Source organism: Podarcis raffonei, chromosome 7 (genome assembly GCF_027172205.1).
Source record: "Podarcis raffonei isolate rPodRaf1 chromosome 7, rPodRaf1.pri, whole genome shotgun sequence".
Classification (NCBI taxonomy): domain Eukaryota; kingdom Metazoa; phylum Chordata; class Lepidosauria; order Squamata; family Lacertidae; genus Podarcis; species Podarcis raffonei.
This window is the reverse complement of record NC_070608.1, coordinates 50,426,741-50,447,279: the sequence shown is the minus strand read 5'-3', so window position 1 is coordinate 50,447,279 and position 20,539 is coordinate 50,426,741. Positions and strand designations below refer to the sequence as shown.

The 20,539-nt window shown below is 40.3% G+C and overlaps 1 protein-coding gene across 1 annotated transcript in view; it reads right to left on the bottom strand.

Annotated features, from left to right (window-relative positions):
• LDLRAD4 (low density lipoprotein receptor class A domain containing 4) overlaps positions 1-20,539 on the bottom strand; it is a 263,881-nt gene that overhangs the window by 198,317 nt on the left and 45,025 nt on the right. The window contains exon 2 of the mRNA XM_053396605.1: positions 15,050-15,140. The gene's annotated coding sequence lies outside the window, so the exon portion shown is untranslated. The remainder of the gene's footprint in view (positions 1-15,049; positions 15,141-20,539) is intronic.

Genomic DNA, 20,539 nt, shown 5'->3' with positions numbered 1-20,539 from the left:
GGCCAACATGACTAAACCGTTTCTGGCACAATGGGACACCGTGATGGAAACCAGAACACACGGAAACACTGTTTATCTTCCTGCCGCAGTGGTACCTATTTATCTACTTGCATTGGCATGCTTTCGAACTGCTAGGTTGGCAGGAGCTGGGACAGAGCAACGGGAGCTCACTCCATCATGGGGATTCAAACCATCAACCTTCTGACCGGCAAGCCCAAGAGGCTCAGTGGTTTAGACCACAGCGCCATACGAGGCATGAGTTACATTTAAGAAAACTAATAGACCCTTTCCCCAATATATCATATTTCTCCATAAGCTCAACCAATCTGCTTGTAAGTACAGTTTCTATTAATTTGCCTAGGATGGCAGTCAGAGTCTGGTCCAGATCCAACACAGCATATTGCATCCATGGGATGGCTTTTGGAATGATTACAAAGAACCCACACAAATGAAAACATTTTGTCCTAATGTGTTACCTGTGCAATTTGTTCGAAGACAATTCTGGGAACATGATCCCAGATACCAATTCAAGCAAGCTAGAATGTTCATATCTGAACAAGTTGCAAAAATCATAAGTGGACCATTTAGATATGCTATTGTTACATATAGAAGGATAATGAATCTACATAATGAATGTTATTCAACCCAATGAACTAAAATGAGAGGATGCAATTTGGCCAAGATCCAAAGAACCACATAACTAGTTACACTTGTCTAAAGAAGCTTTGTGATTCTGTTTTTCAAACAGCAGTTCATCCAAAGTCACACACAAACCCCTTTTGAAGAAAAAAAAAGGGGGGTCTTTCAAAAGCAGTTTGTGATATGGCAGAAGGATCTCATTCATTCATTCATTTGGGGTGGGGGTGGGGTAATGTCCAAACTCCTGACTCTTTTAATCTTAGCCAAGCTGGAAGTTCATTATTTTAAAATAGACACAAATATATGCAGTTTATGATAAACACTATGTGTGATAGGTGAAAATTTCAAGGAAGCAGATTTTGGCTCAACGTTAGCAGAACATTTGCTTGTTGACCATAGAACAGACTGCCCTGGGTAGTAGATGGCTCTCTCTCTCTTCACTGGATAAATTTATGCAAAGACTGGAGAGTTATCTGTCTAGGATTTCCTACATGGAGCAGAGTGGTGATGGTCAGACTACATTACCACCGAAGTACCTTCCCATTCAAAAATTTTATTATGCTAACATATGTGCAGAATTGTGGTCTGAACACCAAAATTTCCAGGAAAGTTTATTTTACATAAAATCCATCTACAGTCACTGATGGTCTTATAAAGTATGTTTTATGAATTACAGGTGTTCTTCTACAACTTTGATAAACATTAGCCATTTACTGCTGCTGTTTGGAAGCTGGAGGAAGGTCATAACACCTACAAGAATGCTCACTATGTTATGTGTCATCAATTCAATCTGCTATAGTCCTTAATTTTGATTAAGCATGCATGTATAAGATGGACAAAGTGACCATGTTCTTAAACAACCTCACACTCCTACAACTTTGTGTTCCTGCATTCAATACCAATTCCAGCGCCGAGGGCCTTCTGGCGGTTCCCTTGCTGCGAGAAGTCAAGTTACAGGGAACCAGGTAGAGGGCCTTCTCGGTAGTTGCACCCACCCTGTGGAATGCCCTCCCACCAGATGTCAAAGAGAAAGACTTTTAGAAGACATCTGAAGGCAGCCCTGTTTAGGGAAGCTTTTAATGTTTAACAGACTATTGTATTTTAATATGTTGTTGGAAGCCGCCCAGAGTGGCTGGGGCAACCCAGCCAGATGGGCGGGGTATAAATAAATAAATAAATACATACATACATACATACATACATACAGTGGTACCTTGGGTTACATACGCTTCAGGTTACGGACCCCCCTAACCCAGAAATAGTACCTCGGGTTAAGAACTTTGCTTCAGGATGAGAACAGAAATCAGGTGGCGGCAGCGTGGCAGCAGCAGGAGGCCCCATTAGCTAAAGTGGTACTTCAGGTTAAGAACAGTTTCAGGTTAAGAACGGGCCTCCGGAACAAATTAAGTACGTAACCAGAGGTACCACTGTATTATTATTATTATTATTATTATTATTATTATTATTATTATTATTTCATTCATTCAGTTATTGAGAGATAAACAGTTTATCTTTATGGAACATTCCTTCCCACCCCCCTTTCATTGGAAGTATTGAAAAATATGAATTTTTCTTGGATTGCAGTGCAGACCTCTCACATACTATGCCTTTGGGATCTCTAATTTAGACATTTTTGAAATTTTTCTTAGTATTGCGTATTCTGTCATTATTATAACAGACATACAAACTGATCTTTGGTAGGAAATGCTTCCTTTTCCAATCTGATCTTGTTTTATTTTAATTTGTATTTGTATTCTACATTTCCAACAGGAATACTGAGCTGAAAGCAACTAGCAGCAGCAGCATTAAAAATTAACATTACAATCAATATAATTATATCAGTAAAACTATAATCATATCAGTAACAGTTTGAGCAAATAGCACAGTCAACGCATTCTGGTAAATAAAATTCACAGGTATTCCAGCAATCTGGGCACTGGCAACCCCAAAGACTGGTTACTGTAATGTACCGTGTGTGAGGCTACCCTTGAGACTGGTCCAGAAGCTGCAGCTAGGGCACAGTGCAGCAGCCAGACTACCGACTGAATCTTAGTGTCAGCCTATGTCCCTTGTTGAAAGAACTGCACAGGCTCCCATTATGGTACTCGCCCAGGCTGAAGGTAAAACTGATAGTATATAAAGCTATAAACTACCTGGAAACAAGCTATTTGAGAAACTGCCTTATTCCACCTGTACCCCTTACTCACTGTAGTCTTTCGGAGATGCTCTTCTGACTGTGCCATATGTCACTGAGATCTACCTCATGGCCACCCAGAGCAGAAGTTTTAACACTATTGCACCTATTTTATGGAATTCCTTCCCTTTGGACACGTGGCAAGCACCTATGGTGCTATGCTTTAGACACTTGTTAAAAACTTTCTCACTCATGCAGGCTTTCCCTTTAGTGTGACCCACCCATGTTGACCACACTACTGAAGGCACTTTACTGTTTTTGTGTTGTTGTTGTTGTTTGTCTTTTACTTTGTATATACAGTGGTACCTCGGGTTACATACGCTTCAGGTTACATACGCTTCAGGTTACATACGCTTCAGGTTACAGACTCCGCTAGCCCAGAAATAGTGCTTCAGGTTAAGAACTTTGCTTCAGGATGAGAACAGAAATCATAGTCCGGCGGCGCGGCAGCAGCAGGAGGCCCCATTAGCTAAAGTGGTGCTTCAGGTTAAGAACAGTTTCAGGTTAAGTACAGACCTCCGGAACGAATTAAGTACTTAACCTGAGGTACCACTCTACTTTCAAGTCTCAAAATATATACCCTTTTCTAGCTGAGCATGGCATTCAGGACACATTCTAGAGTTTCAGCAATCTGACATGGGAATGACTTTAAAATTCTCAGATCTATGTTGCAGAATAATTGAAGTCAATAAAACAAAAAGCTAGATGAACATTTGGCTCTCATGTGTTCTTGCTGTTTATTCTACCAGTCTGTTCTAAAACTTCTTCCATTGACATTTCAGGTTGTGACAAAAATGGCACACTGCTGGTTGTCTTTCCAAAAGCTTTTCTACTGACAACGGAAATTAAACTTCCATCACTTAAGGTCTTTCCAGAAAAAATCTGTCATCGTTAGCATTCCTTTTATAGTTCAGTGGGGCAATGGCCCTAACTTTGGTCAGCTTCCATTTTCCTCTGCATTTCAAATGTCTGTTAACTCTCTGGTTTAACAATTGCTTGACCCTCTTCAAGGAAAGTGTCTGAATTAAAAGGTACAGTCCTACTTAAATTCAAGTGGTCACCTCCAGAGGTGTTTTTAATGATCCACTTCATTTTAAGAGTCTCCATGCTCTCATATGTTATTCACCCCAATCTGCCAGTATTTGCACTCAAGTTCCAACCTCTATTTCCTTGCCTGATAAACAACTAAGTGAAGTTTCATGCGTTACAATTGCTGTGAGAAACACTTTAGCTGTGAGGTCCTGCAAGATTCCATCTTATCCCTCGTGCTCTTTAGCATCTGTGTAAAATTGCTGAGCAAGATCATCTGAGGGTTCAGAGGAAGGTGTCATTAGTATGCTAAGGACACTCAACTTTACTTCTCTCCATCACTGGAAGCAGGTGAGGCTACGCAGGTGATAAATTTGTATGTGCATTCTGTAATAGTCTTGATGAGTCCCAATAATTTGAAAATGAATCTCAACAAGAGAGAAAAACTATGGTTCTTTGGTTTTGGAAATTGGCATCTATTGTGCTTGGTAGATAAAGTTACCCTCATAGGCACTATTTAATAGATGCCCATGACATTTACATCTACTGCAACTACACAGGTGGAGGCCCAGGGCAACTATACCACTTAACACTGCCATTTCTAAGTAGTGTACAGTAATGTCACAAAAGAAACACAAAAGATAAAATTAACCACAAAATTAAAAAAAGCTTACTGAAAAATGCCAGCCTTTAAAAAAGGGTTTTCACTTTTCACCAGGGAATGGTTCTGCCTATGGGCAATAACACCTTTACCAGAGCGCATCTCAGCTCTTTAAAAATCTCTAACGTGCACCCAGTACAGATGGTTCTAGAATCTCCTGGAGGCTTGAGGAGGAGGAGGAGGAGGAGGAAATGGAGGGACATCAACTCATATTCCAAAAGTATTCCTTCATCAGTATCATTGGAGTTGGGGGGATTGAAAAGTAAACATTTATGGCAGAGATGGTTTTATGTGGCTGAAATATTAAGTAGTTCTTAAAAATACACCACTGATTTAAGACTGGAGATTAAGTGAAGACCATTCACTTAAAACACATTTTCAGCATAACCCACCCACCCCCCAAAAAAGAATTCTGGAAGTTTACTGTAGTTTACTTTTGAGAGCTACTATTTCCAGCACCCTTGACAAACTATAGTTTCCAGGATTCTTTGGGAGGGGGAATGTGCTTTAAAGTATGGTGTGTGCACAGCCCAAGGTGGAGGACCACCTCTCCAAAGTATGCCAAAGAACAATGACCAGGACTACAGCAGGGCAACTGTGCCTGTTCCATCTCCGCGATAATAATGAATCAGACATGTCAATGTTGCTGTCTCGATATTGTACCACAGTGTGAAAGCAACACAGAACATTAGCAGATGCTACATATTGTTGAAAAGAGTAATTCATGCATCTGGTAAGGGGGGGGGGGACGGGTGAAACAAAATGTTGTAGAAATTACCACTTTTGAGGACAAGGCAGACTATTGTGTTGGTATCTGAATTGCTTCTCAGTAATCTGTTCTCATCGTGTATTAACAATATATACATGAACAGCTTGCTTGTAAGATTCATCCTCCTACACTCTTAAGACCACTCATTAAAGTTTATAATCTATGGAGAAAAGTATGAAGTCTTAAAAAGAAGTGAGGCACTCGTAGTTACTAACAGAAATTCTCTCTCTCCCAAATGATTGAGAAATGGGAATTAGTGAAACCACATTATAGCTGAAGAGAAAGGCAGAAAGGCAGCATAGAAAATTTAAATAAACATGATTTGTTTGCATATACTAAGGCATCCACTTAAGGATCAATACTTTGCCAGTAGGAAGGCAACTCGACTTACTAATTGGTTATACCTATTGTTCCAACTTCCAGAACCTTTTTTGTCCTGCATCATAATCCTGAACACATTAAGTTGGAAGCAAGCAGTGGTGATTACAATTTGGAACTATGTGGTTGAAATCAGCCAATTTGCATGGGTGGAGAGCTTCAGGAATTGAAACACGGCTTTGGTCTGCTTCGATCCAGTTGGGGGAAATTTGAATGTGGAAGCAGGCTTCCAGTGTATATCCTTAGCTGAATTGGGTATTGTACATGTAAATAGGCACTGCACACAGGTTTCCCTAATCCAGCAGCCAGGGTTGCATATGCAAAAGCTCTTCTTAAAATGCCTAAAATCAGCATGTAGGAGGGCAAGTGAGTTCAGTCTCTGCCTCTTCCCTGCTAAAAAGCTAATTTTCACTCATTTAGATGCCCAATAATTTTATTATTTATTTATTTATTTTGAATTGGTATATCCTGCCTATGCACCACTCAGAGTGGCTATCAAGAATTCAAAGCAACCATAAAATACAATGGTATATATAAAGTGCAGCAGTGAGTCTATAAGAAAAGCATTGGATAAAAACCTGCCTAGCTGATAAAACATCTGCCTAAACTAAAAGGTTTTTGTTATACAGTAAAACACCACTGGGGAATCAAAGAGTTCTGTAAATTGGGTGAAGCCACAAAGGAGGTCTTTTCCCTAGCTCTTATCAGCCAAGCCTGCACCATCAAGAAGACAAAGAGACAAGCTTCTGTCAAATCTTTTGGAGCAGGAAGGCTGGTAGGAAGAAGGCAGCCCCTGAGGTTTCCTGGACCGATGCTATTTATAAAGGTCATCCTCAGTGCTTTGAACTGGGCCTGGAGACAAACTGGTAATCTCTGAATGCCCCAATTAAATCGGGACATCCTATTTTGGGGGGCTGTGTTCTCCAGAGCACGGTGCCCAAAATGTGTGTTTTTGGGCACCACGGCCTGAAAGATGTTTTGGGGCACAATCTCTCATGGGTCACATCACATGACTTGTGCAGGAGTGTGTCCCAAAAGATGTGTGTCTAAGTTTTCTGGGCAACATGTTGGAGGGTATGCAAACCAGCCTGCGTCTTGGACACTGGGATAAGTAAATTGTTCATAATCTTAAATAATATTTCTAAGAAACAAACGTGCATCTGAAGTATAAACTAAACTGGGTTTTTTACTTGAGCCATCCAGTGTTGAAAACTGTAAAAGGTATCTTATAAGTTACCACATGGCAGTCTAAATTCTGCAGGTTGTGCCTCCGGCACAGTGCCTGTCAGCTTATCTGCCCTAGGTCATCAATGTCCCTGAAAAACATTGTTTCTGGCTTGACAAACTGTGCAGTTCAAGGCCTCAAGCCATTGTATATGCAAGTTGAAAAGAACACAGAGAAAATGTGTGCCTTTTGCATCAGGGGTTGTGATAAAGTTCTCCATCAAGTTCTTAATTAGTGGCAACTGAGCACATGTTGCAGTGCAAAAGACACCATCACAGTGCACAGTATTCATAGTTGCAGCAAAAAGTTTAAACTGGGACCACAACGAAGGCATTTTAAAATTATGTTATAAAAGGTCTTTTTTAAAAATCATACATATTGTTTTTGAATTTGTTATTTCTGGTAACAATGCACAGTGAGGAATAGAAAGAAGCTTGGTTAGTTGTTTTGCACACTCCTTGAGAGGTATATTTTAAAAGCAGCCACTCATGTTTTTCTGTTTAAAAATATATAGTTATTTCGTATAGCACTTTTTGATACGTATTTCCAGGACAATTGACATAAAAAATAAATTAAAATAAAATTGGGCATCCAGAGGTTTAGTCTATATTTGTGCATATACTGTACCTCTGAAATTTCTGAAAATTGTGATAATCCTTTTGCCTTCTCTTTATTCATATTGTTCTCTCTCTCTCTCTCTCTCTCACACACACACACAGTCGAACAGCACTGAAGTGTAAAATGTGCTTTCGCCAAGGTCAGTTTCTTGTGATTACTTGCCTGTGGCAACTGATGCCAGTCGCAACAGACTGAGTCTCAGCAGTCCCCAAAGTCACATTGGTGCTTATACAGAGGACATCTAGTAGGTTATAGCCACTGTTGTCAGAAGTATCTGCAATGCTGCTAAATTTCAGCATGCATATTTAACTCTTTGTAACTTAAAAAACAATTTAAAATCAATCCACCCAAGATAAGAGTTTCCGATTTGTTTACGGAGGAAGTATGTTTTATGCATTTACTTTCAATACCCAGTTTTGTTTTGTTTTTGTTTTTTAAAGTTATCTGTGTGGTTTGCAAGTAAAATTTTAAAACCACCTAATACAAAAATACATGAAATGAAAAGGTAAAACTTGCATACAAAGCTAAAGCGCAGGTAATGTGTTCATGTAAATAAATATACTGAATATAACTAAATATCTGCCTATAATTGGTTTGAATGTATTTTTAAAAACACAGGCATTAAGTAATTCCACAGTAAATTAAGTATCTGGAAATAATTCTGACAAACTCTATTTCTCTGCTCCATGAGGTAAATTGCTGCAAAGGGAGCTGCAATAAAAATGAACGGACTACCAAACTTATTTTACTGTTTTAAATGTTACCCATATCAAACCCAGATAAATTAATCAAGCCTCCTCCTGACATTAAAAAAACACCTCCACATTAAGGCCAAATGAAAGTAGAAGCTAGTAGATTACTAGATTCACAATATTTGTCATATTTGGGTCGACAATGAGCAGGAAACTCTTGCTGGGTGAAAGAGAAAACTTGAATCATGACAGCATTCTGCATTCCCTAGAAACCTTTTCAGCCAGAGGACCACATTGCCCCACTGTAACCTCAAGAGACTACAATGTACAGTGAGTATGGTCAAAATATGGGTGTTGCCAAAGTTGCCGCGGACAATCTCTCTCTCTCCCTCCCTTTCTTTCACAACACACAAAGAGGTTTGCACGATCGTGTAGATCGTGTATATAGCAGGCACATTCAACTGCAGGCAGCTTCCCTTGCCTTTTACCTTTCTTGATGGCAGGGATGAGGGAAGGCCTTGGGAACTGCTGCCTCAGGGCCCTTTGAAGTAGCAGCTTCCAGCAAAGTCAATTTTTCTTGCCTGGCTTATTGCTTCAAGGTGGTCCATGGGGTTTCTCCTGTGGTTACCAACAGAAGCTCTGCTTCCATAGAATTTATCACTGGTACTCAGGTTAACATCAGAAACCTCCAATGATACCCGAGTGCTGTTGATCATTGCTTAGTGATCTGGAAGCAGCAGCTCCATTGGAACTGTATGAAAAGCCCCATAGAATGCCTTGAAACAAGGCAAGGTGAGGAAGATCTTATTCACCTGCTGCTCTAATGCACTGTATACACAAAGTGGACTGATACATTAAAAATAAAAAAGGGCACCACTGTCACCAAACTGTTGAAAAGTTCCAGGGCCATTTGAAATTGCTTGGTGGCCACCCCTTTCCTAGAATCCAGTTAATAGAAAGCAGGAAAGAGATGTGGATCAAAATCAGAAGGGAATAGGTATAGAGGAGTCTTGGTCTAATATAGCAAGATACTTTTTATGTTCTTCCAACAATAAAAAGGTAAAAAGGTAAAGGACCCCTGGACAGTTAATTCCAGTCAAAGGTGACTATGAGGTTGAAGCACTCATCTCGCTTTCAGGCCAAGAAAGCCGGCGTTTGTCCACAGACAGCTTTCCAGGTCATGTGGCCAGCATGACTAAACCGCCACTGGCGTATGGAGGACCGTGACAAGTGCCAGAGCGCACAGAAATGCCGTTTACCTTCCCACCATACCTATTTATCTACTTGCACTGGCATGCTTTTGAAATGCAAGGTTGGCAGAAGCTGGGACAGAGCAACAGGAGCTCACCCCGTCACAGGGATTTGAACCACCGACCTTCCAATCAGCAAGCCCAAGAGGCTCAGTGGTTTAGACCACAGCACCACCCGCAATACTGCATATTCAGGATCAGGAGTGCCAGCTTGGCCCCACAACTGTGGGTGCCCGGGGCTATGGGTGCCATGCAGCGTTCATGGCCATGGCACCAAAATTTGTGGGTGCCCAGCCCCTTCATGGGGGATTTTGTGGGTGCTCAAGCACCCACGGTTCCAAGGGAGTTCGCACCTATGTTCAGGATAACTTACACTGTGACTTAACTGAGAACAGTCCAGATATTCCTATTCTCTGCTTCCTTTTCTTAATCAGTTATTGATTCATAGGAAGAGCTGTCATCCCATGTCTGCCAAGTCTACTCAGGAGACTTCGATGAGAGGGACTTTGTCAAATGCTTTTTGAAAGCCTTAATTCAAACAGAATTTATTTTAATTTGTGGAGACTCGCTATTGTCCTTTGCCTTGTATAGTTTGCAGACTATAAAGTTTGCTTTGCTTATACACACTTCCAAATTGTGGCATAGGAAATGCTAGCAAAATGTCCTGGTTGTTGTCTAGATTTACTATATTTTATTAAATGAAATCATTAGTTGCAAATGAGTAAGCCTGCAAAGTTACTAACTGCTGTTCAGCATAATTACAAAAAAAAGTTTGAGATTCATCTTATTAAGCAACAAAGCCCCAGACAGTTCAGTACTGAATTCCTGTTAAATTGTTTTGGAAGTACCCAATGTAACTGCATTGTGGTACACACGTTGCAGGAGCAAAATTAAAGTGACATCCATACTGGTCATTAATTTATCCTCTGACTATAGGTAGATTAAGCTTTTGTGACAGGTCTCCCTGTTTTACAGGATATTGGTCGACTTTTTCATCCCTACCAGCAATTATTTATGAATCATACTCTGACATGCCCCCCTCATTGCAGCACTTACAGCATATCATGACTCATCAGCAATTTCCCCCTGGCATGATTTGAGGGGCGGGAAGAAAATGCCAACCTGCCATTAAACTACACCAGATAGTCTTTCAGGCATGACTTCTAATTATTATTTTCCCCTTCTTCTTTGATGACTTGAGGAATGGCTTACTCATCCACATTAAGGCAACTTTTCATTCTTCATTAAAACATTATGAAAATTGAGATTTCAGTTGAATGCTATCAGAAGTGGAGAAGTTAGCTGCTTGTCTGAAGTGTGCACTGCATGTGTGTAACACTCGAGAACTTCATTTACTGATCTGTTGAGTCGCATGATGAACTTTCAGCTTCTTGAAGCGAAAAATGACACCTCTCCAAGAAAAACCAAAAGCAGATTTTAAAAGGGAATGTTGTTGAGATCTCTGCACAAGCACAATAAGAGGTAGCAAAAGGTAAAGCAGGACTGAACTGTGCTTTAGAAAAGGGTGTCTTCCTAACTTGCACTTTTTTATTTTCTGATGAGGACAATAATTTCTTGCAGATACACATGCTGGCACAAACACAGGCCTGGTATGGATGTAATACAAAGCTATGGTTTAGGTTGGTAATACATACATAAGTCTCATGCTTGTGTGCTACCACCTTGCACTGCTTTGACTGTTTAAAGTGGTACGATGCTGCTTTAAAATGTAGAGTGCAGATGGGGGTCACAGTTTAGTGCTACATCTGTAGTATGCCACAAAGTCACTTATCCTATGGGGAATACATTTCCATTATTCAGCACAATCAGCATACTAGTATGCCACTTGCTTGCTATGTTAAATGGAAACAGCTACCAGATACTAAAACTCAGCAGGGGTAAGAATGGAAAAGTATCCTACTGTAGCAGAGGAGCCAACTGGACTTGGACCCCAACTTTATAAACATAATTAGCACAATGATCACTGTTGACATATATAAATGTAATGAGGTTTTTTTTAAAAAAAACAACACACCACTATTCTTTTATAGTCAAAAAGTACTTGCCTACTAAGGCATACTGAATATGAAAAAAATATGACAGATACGGAATGGATATAAACTACCCACATTTAACTTTGCAGGTTGTGCTTGAAACTCGTTTCATCTCCTGTACGAAGTATGTACAATGGCCCATACAGGGATCTTGGCATTATTAGCGCCACACTCTAACCAACTGTGCTAACCAGCCCCTTAGTCTCCTGTAGAAGTGGCATTTTTAAGAGTGTATGTTGCACTGCCTTGATCTTTAACTTCCACAGCATATGTTAGCTATTGACAAATTATCAGACTATATATTTGTATCCAAATTGGATGCGGCATGAATTTTACTCAGAGGGATGAGGAAAATATAGATGAAATAACGTTTTATTTATGTGGCTAACCAAATAATTTACTAGACAGCCATTACCAAATATTTAACTAAAGAGACCTACAGATTTCTGATGATGTTTAGAAAGCCATGTATCTTCCCCCCTCTTCTTTCATTAGTCCCTTGTGTTGCTTTGATTGACTCCCAATAATCCTATTATTTGCCACATGGGAAACATTTTTCTAATATAAAAATGAAAGGAAGGTAGCATTTGCTATGGTGTGGTTACTTTCGCATTCAACAGCATGCTGCTATCTTGGGTAGCAATCATTTTTAAATAAAACTAAAACAAACGCTGTATCTCGTTCTTTCTCCTGCTCAAATCCCTCATTTCCACTCTGTTGAGATCATCCGACTATGCTCATAGTGATCTAATCTGTTACATAACCAAAACACACAGAGGCAAAGTCTGCAGTCCACTCAGTGCTGGAAGCTATTGGGACTTCAAAGGGAGGATCTGTATGCAAGACAGCTGCAGAACCAAGCTTTTAATAATGAAAGGATATGCTAAGAAAAATAACAGTAAGATGCTGGTTCTTAGGAAGAACTGCCCAAAAGCTTAAAGTGTTATTTTTTAACAAAATTAAGGACGTTCAGAGACAGAAGAGATGATGTATTTTCAAGAAATATGTTGGAAACATCCCTAGAATTTATTCTCCCCAACCCATCCTTTGAAATGAGTAGAATATTGTCTGCTTTATTGAAAATAGGGTTTGCCTCAAAACATTTGATTTGGTTTTTCTGTTTTAAGTTGGAGACCGTGGGTTGTATTCAGCTAAGTGCTTCTCAGAGTAAACCCACTGAAATTAATGAATCTATGTTAGTCATGTTTATTAGCTTTAATGGGTCTACTCTGAGTAGGACTAACACTGAATACCACCCAGGATCCTTGGGAAACTGCTATTATTAAGATGAATATATATTGGATTATAAGACTGTTTTGGAGGGAACACATTATCTTGATCCATTTCAGTCAATTCAGGCCTGAGTTTGGGACAGAATCAGCCTCGGTATGAAGAGGGGTTGCAGTGTGAGTGGCAATCACTGCCCCTGCATGAATAGCAGAGCAACCTGGGATCCAAGCCAATGGCAGCATGCCAGGAAAGGTCTGTGGGCTGCACTGGAATCTTCTCTTCCCCAAATTAGGACTGGGATCAGGATAAGGAAATTATTTTCAGTCCTGTAGTGCCAGTGCAACTCTGCAGTTCAGGGATCCTAGTTCAAGAATGTGACATGGGCCTTGATTTACTTTTCCTGGATGACCTCTTTAGTGGTTCTGTGGTTCTCAGAATTCTTGTGCGCTCAGTACCAAATTTGGTGCTTCTTCTGTGTTCCCTATACCATACTGGCTCTGCCATTGATTAAAAGAGCACTGGAGGCTTATGGTGCCTTCCTCATATCTACTTGTAAAAGCAGAGCAAAAGAAGGAAAAGACACTTCTGCAAGCAGGCAACACAACCTGCATCAGATTCTACAGTGCAACTTCTGCAGCTCCACAAACTTGCACCTTAATTTCCAGCTAAACCTGAAATAGAAAACTCTCAGCTCTCTCATTGTCTCCAAATCTGAGTGGTAAAACACCTTTTAACTGTTTTTCTCTAATTTCTAGCAAAGCTTGAGGGTGTTGCACTATGTTACCTTCCTCAAGCTCTGACTGCATCACATTCCAAGAGAGAGAGAGAGAGAGACTGACTCATGGGTACCAGGGGAGCATTTCCCATTGTTAGCTCCCTTTGATAAAACATCAACTGATCATTCTGGACTATTAGCCAGGAATCAACCTGCAAAAGAGATGGTCAGCCAGCAACCCTCACACAATATGGGAGCAGTGGAGAACCCAGGCTGCTCGGCCATTTAGGCCAAATCACACTCACCTGCCTTATTATGACATCAGATACTGGTCAGGTAGTGCTGTGCTTAGCAATCTGCAAGCACAAACAATCAGCTGAAGATCAGCCAATTGTCACTGCTTTGTGGGATGTGCCTTCACCCACACGGTTTCATTTCAGAAAGTGTGAGTTAAGACAGGTCACCTGATGTGAGGCAAGCGGACCCTCCCATTGGTCAGATTTCATCCACAGTGGTTGGGAAAGATCTGGCCAGCTACCCAGAACAAGTTACCCTCCCCTGCTATGTAGTATAGATAAAAATAACATGAGACAGGCAATACCCCCAACAATACCTCCTGCTTTATGACAGCAGTGGAGAACCTTTGGCCCTTCAGATGTTGTTGAACTACAATGCCCATCTGCCCTAGCAAGCATAGAGAATTGCCAGGGGTGATGGGAGCTGCAGTTCAGCAACATCTGGAAAGCCAAAGGTTTCCCACACCTGCTTTATAGAGAAGAGTATCTGAACTTGTATTGAAAGGACAAATAGTTCACATGCCTATGGCCACCTTTTGGACTTTATTTAGCATATAAAAATGTACGGTTTGACTTGTGTTCCCATTGTCCTTGGCTGATATTGGGGGTGAGAAGGAATCATTGGTGATACATATGTTTGACGTAGACTTTGCTGTTTCAGCAGAAATGTCTGAGAAAACACAATTGTGTCAGTTTTTCTAGGAGCCATGAAACTTTCTCTCTCTTTTGTAGGCAGAGAAGACATTTCTGCAAACAGCTGGCTCCTCTCCTAAGTGCTGCACCTCTTAGCTATTAGTATCCAGAGGAATGCAGGCAAGGAAATATATGCCTTTTTTGAAACACAATCTCTAAGAGGAGGCTGTGTCTAGCCTGTCTACAAAATGAAAACCTTTTCTATTGCCTACAAAATGAAAGAGGCAGCATGTGCATATTGATCGGTCACTTTAATTTTTAATTTCAGTTTTCATTGTAAGAAAGACTATCTTTATTATCATTCTAATAGCCACATTTTAAAATCTTTGCAAACCTTTTCAAACTATTGATCTTGAGGTGTTTTGGGAGAATTGACATCTGTCTGGTGTCCATCAACCTTCCCCTACAGCTGTTTTGGGCTATTGCATCCATCAGCCCCAGTCAGCATAGTAGTCCAAAACATTTGGATGGCACCAAGTTGGGTAAGAGTGTTGGAGAAGATGGGGAAAACAATCAAGAATGACAGGGCTACTCAAAACAAAACTTAAGAGTCTCTGTATCAGGTGGGAGGTTGACTGTGGATACACCACACACAGCTCTACTTACCAAGGCAGACATTGGAGAATCACAGTATCCCTTTGAAACCAGTTCAAGTGGATATGAGCACTCTGGAACCAAGCATGTGATGGCAAATATTCTGAGAAGGAAACACAGAGAAGAAATCTCAGCCACGAATATTTCCAAACTCTTGACCAACTATTGCAGTGATCAGAAGAGTAATTATTATGCATTTTCAAGACAACTCAGAAGCTGGACATCCTTTAGAAGGACTTTCTACGCAGGAGGACTCTGTTCTATAAAATATCGCTCCAATAATCATAAAAAGGTTAACACTTTCTCACTATTGGTGAGGTTTTTAAGGATGGAATTCAGCATTGTGCTAATACAATCATTCCATCAGCATTTCTGCTTCCCAGATGGAACAATGTGCCTCACCTCCATGTGCTGTTCTGGGACTTCTCCCAACCCCCAAGAGACGATTTGGAGGAGGGCATGAGAGGCAGAGAGGAAGGAAAGCGCTGTTGCACTAGCAGGAGTCATTGTGTTGGCTCCTGCCAGTGCAATGATTTAGTTGAGTTGGAACCTAAATATGAGGTTTTATGACTTTAAAATTTACATTAAAAAAAACCAACATAGTAGTATTTTTAAAAAAAACAAACTGGATTTTTAATGGATTACCACTGTTTAGTTTGTTGGCCTCTATTGTTAGCCAGCAAAATATTGCATTTCACCATTTTCTTTGTATGTATTATGCAAATAAATGCAATATAAATGTGGTTGGGGGGGGTATTTATAAACCTGATGGTTTGTGACAGAGAAAATGAGACCTGAATACTTCACTTTTAAAATGTAATCAGAATCCTTAAGAGAAGCAGGTACCTCTCCTAAGCAAAGTTTCAACCAAGTGAACAATTCAAATCATCAGTGGCTTTTCAAATATGCCATTTTAATTTTAGCTGAAAGAACAAGTGCTGACTTTGTTCGATGTTCTTTAGTCTATGATGTTGCTCAAAACAACCAGAACTCGTATGTTCACAAATCCTTGTGTACAACCATATCAGTTCAACTCTGCTGCAGTCTCAGTCCTAGGCAATTTGTAAGTGAACTCATCACATCTTTGCTTCAGATTCCATTAGGGTTGTGTGTCTGTCTCTCTTTACACTCAGGCCTTGCCAGTATGTAGGATTAAACGACTTTCCAAGGTTGAATAAGCCACCATCTGTCTGTTTTGCATGGTGCTGTTTGCCATCCGGGAGGCTTGTCCCTCAGAGCGTGTTCCTACCATATGTCACCCTCAAGTGATCAGCCATGCCAAGACATTTGAGGGGGGGGAATGACTAAGTCTAGCTGGAAAACCCTCTCTAGAATTCCAGAGGAGGTTCTCCGAGGCTGTGTTTGTCAAATTGTTCAATCCTTCCTAACCTCCTGCGATAGCCATCTGCCAGGAACTTTAGAGATATGTTGTCCAAAAGCAGAAACCCATTCTGTTTGGGTGATGTAACAATACGCCATTTGCTAGCGACAGCTCATGCAATTTTAGCTGTTTTAAAAGGCAAAATCCAGCAAACGCAAAACTGAACAGAGTTTAGAATGCCCTATTCATCCTCCTATCTAACCAACCACATTAATATGAAGTATAAAACCTGTTATGCCTTGACAAATCAACAAAGAAAAACTAATGAAACTCCAATTAATTGGAAAAAAAAGTATTGTGAAACAATTCCAAACAAATAATCAGTGAGTGGTAACCAATGATCTCTGTCCACCAACAGAAGGAATCAACCAGCATAATGGGGGAAGCACACAATTTTTAGGAATTCCGCTACCCTGCAGCCCTTCATGCACACACACACACACACACACACACACACCATAAATATTCTCTGGAGAATTGGTGCCTTCTCTTACAATAATCAAACAAAGGATACAAAAACTGATCTCCAAACTTTAAAGATAGACTTTCCCTGGGAAGAAGTTTCCCAGCTAGACTGAATGATTTAGGGATAATCTGTCAACAACAACAAATATATGACTCATCATACTACTCAACACACAGAAAGCTGGTCGTGAATAATTGCTCTTAGTTTTAACTCCCTCATTTATGTTGTACATAAGTTGCTGCTTGAACATGTAGCATGAAGTTTCTACACCTCAATGATAAGCAGTCATATTTCTAAATCAGAACAGTCTTCTTAAGATTTATCCTAGTGATAATGAAATCAGTACCAAAAAGGGCGTTCAATGGTAACTTCCCTGGCTAACACTTTAGATTTCCTCCCCCTCTCCAAATCTATAATAATAATAATAATAATAATAATAATAATGTCACATTAGATAGGGAACTGTGTATTCCCAAAGTGTTTTACAGTAAGGCAATTTTGCTCAATCTGGAGCAAATATAATCATCAATATAATAGTCAACTGGTGCTCCCTACCTTTATAGGTCAGTTTTGCTAGATTTTGCATTTCACCATTTATCAAAGCATCTATCTTACAGTATGGCATTTATAAGAATATCGAGAGACATAATACTAAAGTGTCTGGGCTCAAAATGAAATGGATGAATACTGACAGTATATTTTTAGAATAGTGAGTCCAATTTAGAAGTATTCTTGCGGCACTTGGTCCAAATCTGGGTCCTTCTCCAGGCTCAAGGTTCTTATTGGCACTTTGTGTTACCTAATCCTTTTTGCTTACAAGCTGCTGTAGTTGCTTCTAAAGCTGTGGTGCCTTTTTCCAGCAAGCACTGGAAGACTGGGTCTGTGAAGGCTAGGCTTTCTCTTTTTTCCATTTACAGAGCAGCATGTGAAGGGTGCAGTCTCTCACTACCCAGATTCCCCTGAAGCACAGCAGAAGCACACCCCATGTGCTTTCTCCTTTGGTGTGCCTTGTCAACATGAAATCACCTTCCAAGGCTGAGCCAATATTGTTTAGACACCTTTGTTGTTGATGGCCGTCTTGTGGTCCCTGTTGAAAAGGCAATACCTCATCTGTTGAGTCTTCCTTTGCCTTCTACCATATTTCCCAGATGTTTCTTTTTTTAATCTGCCTATATATACTCATTCAGGATTGTTCTTGTGGAATAATTTCCATGGAGCAGTTCCATCCTATGTGATGTTTACTGTAAATCTTCCTTGCAGCCAGCGGATTTCTGTACAAACTTGCCTGGGGGTAGCCTTGTCCTATTTTCCTCTTAGATAGCTTTGGCATTTACAAAGCTTGAGAGATCATGCTTCTGAATTTTCCAGTCTGAAGAGCTCAAGCCAAAACAGCAGGGAGGACAGCAAACCTGCTCTTTGTTTGGCTTAAGGCAGCTGGTTCTGCTTTTCCTTTGACCTGGAGCGATGGCATCATTCCTGAGATTTGATGTGAAAGTAGTAGAGGCAAAAGAGAAGGCACACTTTTCAGCAGAGGAGTGTAATCGTGGTTGCTTTGAAAGTACAGCATCAAACCTCAAAAATGCTGGTCTTTGTGCTTGCCCTCATCTCTGGTACAAATTCATATTCGGTTTAAAGTTTTAAAGACTGTGTTGGGGTTTTTATATTAAAAAAATGACATATGGGTATCTTATTAGTTGGTGAAATGGGTTATTTTATTCCAATTTTTCGTAACAGCAAGATTTTCCATAGAGTTTTAGAGAATAGTTAATGATCTTGCTGCTGCATAAAATTTATGTTGCAGTACAGTTGTATGAAGCTTTGTATGCATTTGATTCCATGTTGAAATGCCCATCCTGACACTCTGCTAAGTCAACTTGCCTGTCTACATCTCTGCTGAGTAATATTATGGCTACCAGACAACAACATGGCTAACCTGTAAGCCAACCTGAAAACTGGTGCTTCTCCACAAAGTCCAACTGGAAAACTGTTAGGCATATTTGAATAACATAAACATTTTAATAAATATAAGGCGTGACCTGTTGAGCACAACCTTTCCTAGAAATTTAAATTAGTGCTTCAAACCAAGTTTGAAGAAGAGTCGCAAACCTTGATAAAAGTGTTAACCACTGTGCAGATATAACTCTAGACCAGAGTTAAAATTAAAAAGAGGAGAGTGAGGGCAGCATGGGAATCCATGATGCACTCCCAATCTACTTAAGCATGGTTAAGAGAGCAGAGACTTCTTCTCTGAGCCAAAGCTTACCTTACAAATGTATAGTTCTAAACATGAGAGCCTCTCTAACATGAATCAGTTAATGAGCTTGGATGTTGTTGGATCACAACTCTCATCACCCCTCACCATTTTTTAAAATGTATGTTTTTTATAAAATTTAAAACATTCCTTACCTACTCTTCATTGAACAACCATTTTACAGTGAGTTACAATTAAAACCACTTCAAATTCACAATGCTGTTACAAAAAGCAAGGCAGGTAAGTCAAAAGCAGTGAAATAAAAATGTAAGTATTTCCACTAGAAGCCTGGGCTAATAACCAGGTCTTTTGCTGGGATCTAAAAGGGTAGGCACTAGCTGTACCACAGTCACAACTGGTCATGCTGGCTGGCACAAAGGTAAACTAGAGTCCAACAACGTCAGGAGTGCCATGGTTTCCCCATCCCTGTTTTAAGCCAAACTACATCTGAGGAGGCTATGTTCAGTGGAGCACCCCTAACATCTATTGCATCCATGCAATTAGTTGTTCCAGTTTCCTTGCCAGCTCCAATTTCACACTCCACACTGAAACCTGTTTCTTTCACCATCACATCTAGACGGTGGGCCTTGGATTGCAAGGTGGAGGGAGGTATGCTTAGAATCCAGATGGTCTGTAACTATGCCTCCATTCCCAAATGCATGAGGCTATCTTGATGATTCAGTCATCTGAGGAAAAGTACTCTCTACTGGTAGGAAGCTGCCTTATACAGGGTCAGACTATTAATCCACCTACATCAGTGTTGTCTACACTGAGTGGCCAAGGTTCTCCAGTTTTAGACAGGAGTCTTTCCAACCACTAGCTGGAGATGGGAGGGGATGAACCGGCGACCTTCTGGATACAAATCATGTGTTTTCCCCACTGTGGTCTCGAGTCAGACTGCTCCCAAGTCAACCTGCATGTGTAGTGAAGTACTAATGTGTCAAAGAAACAATTCAGGGCCCAATACTGTCTTCTGCAATTCTGGAGTATAATGTTGGCCAATGCTAGACTACAGAGAACAATTTTGCTTGCTACTGTTTTAGCTGTGGAAGCTATCCAATTGCATGCCTTTTATCAGCCTGAATAACTAAGGTGAAGACTGGCCTGTGAGGCAAGAATATATTCTTATTAATATATTCCTGGAGGTCAAGACGAGTAATATCAGTAGAAGATTATAGCAGAGGCTAGAAGATCTTTGATATTATGGGAAAGTAGAATTTCATATCTGTTGAAAATGATAATTTATGGACTAATACTCATATAGCAGAGGTGGAGAAACAATGAAAGCTGCACAGGAAAGAGAAAATTTAGAGGTCAGGCAGAATTCCACTTCAAGACAGAATGGAGATGTGAGACAGCACAGCTAGGAAAGACCAGGGAAAGGTTACATGCACAGTGAGAAAC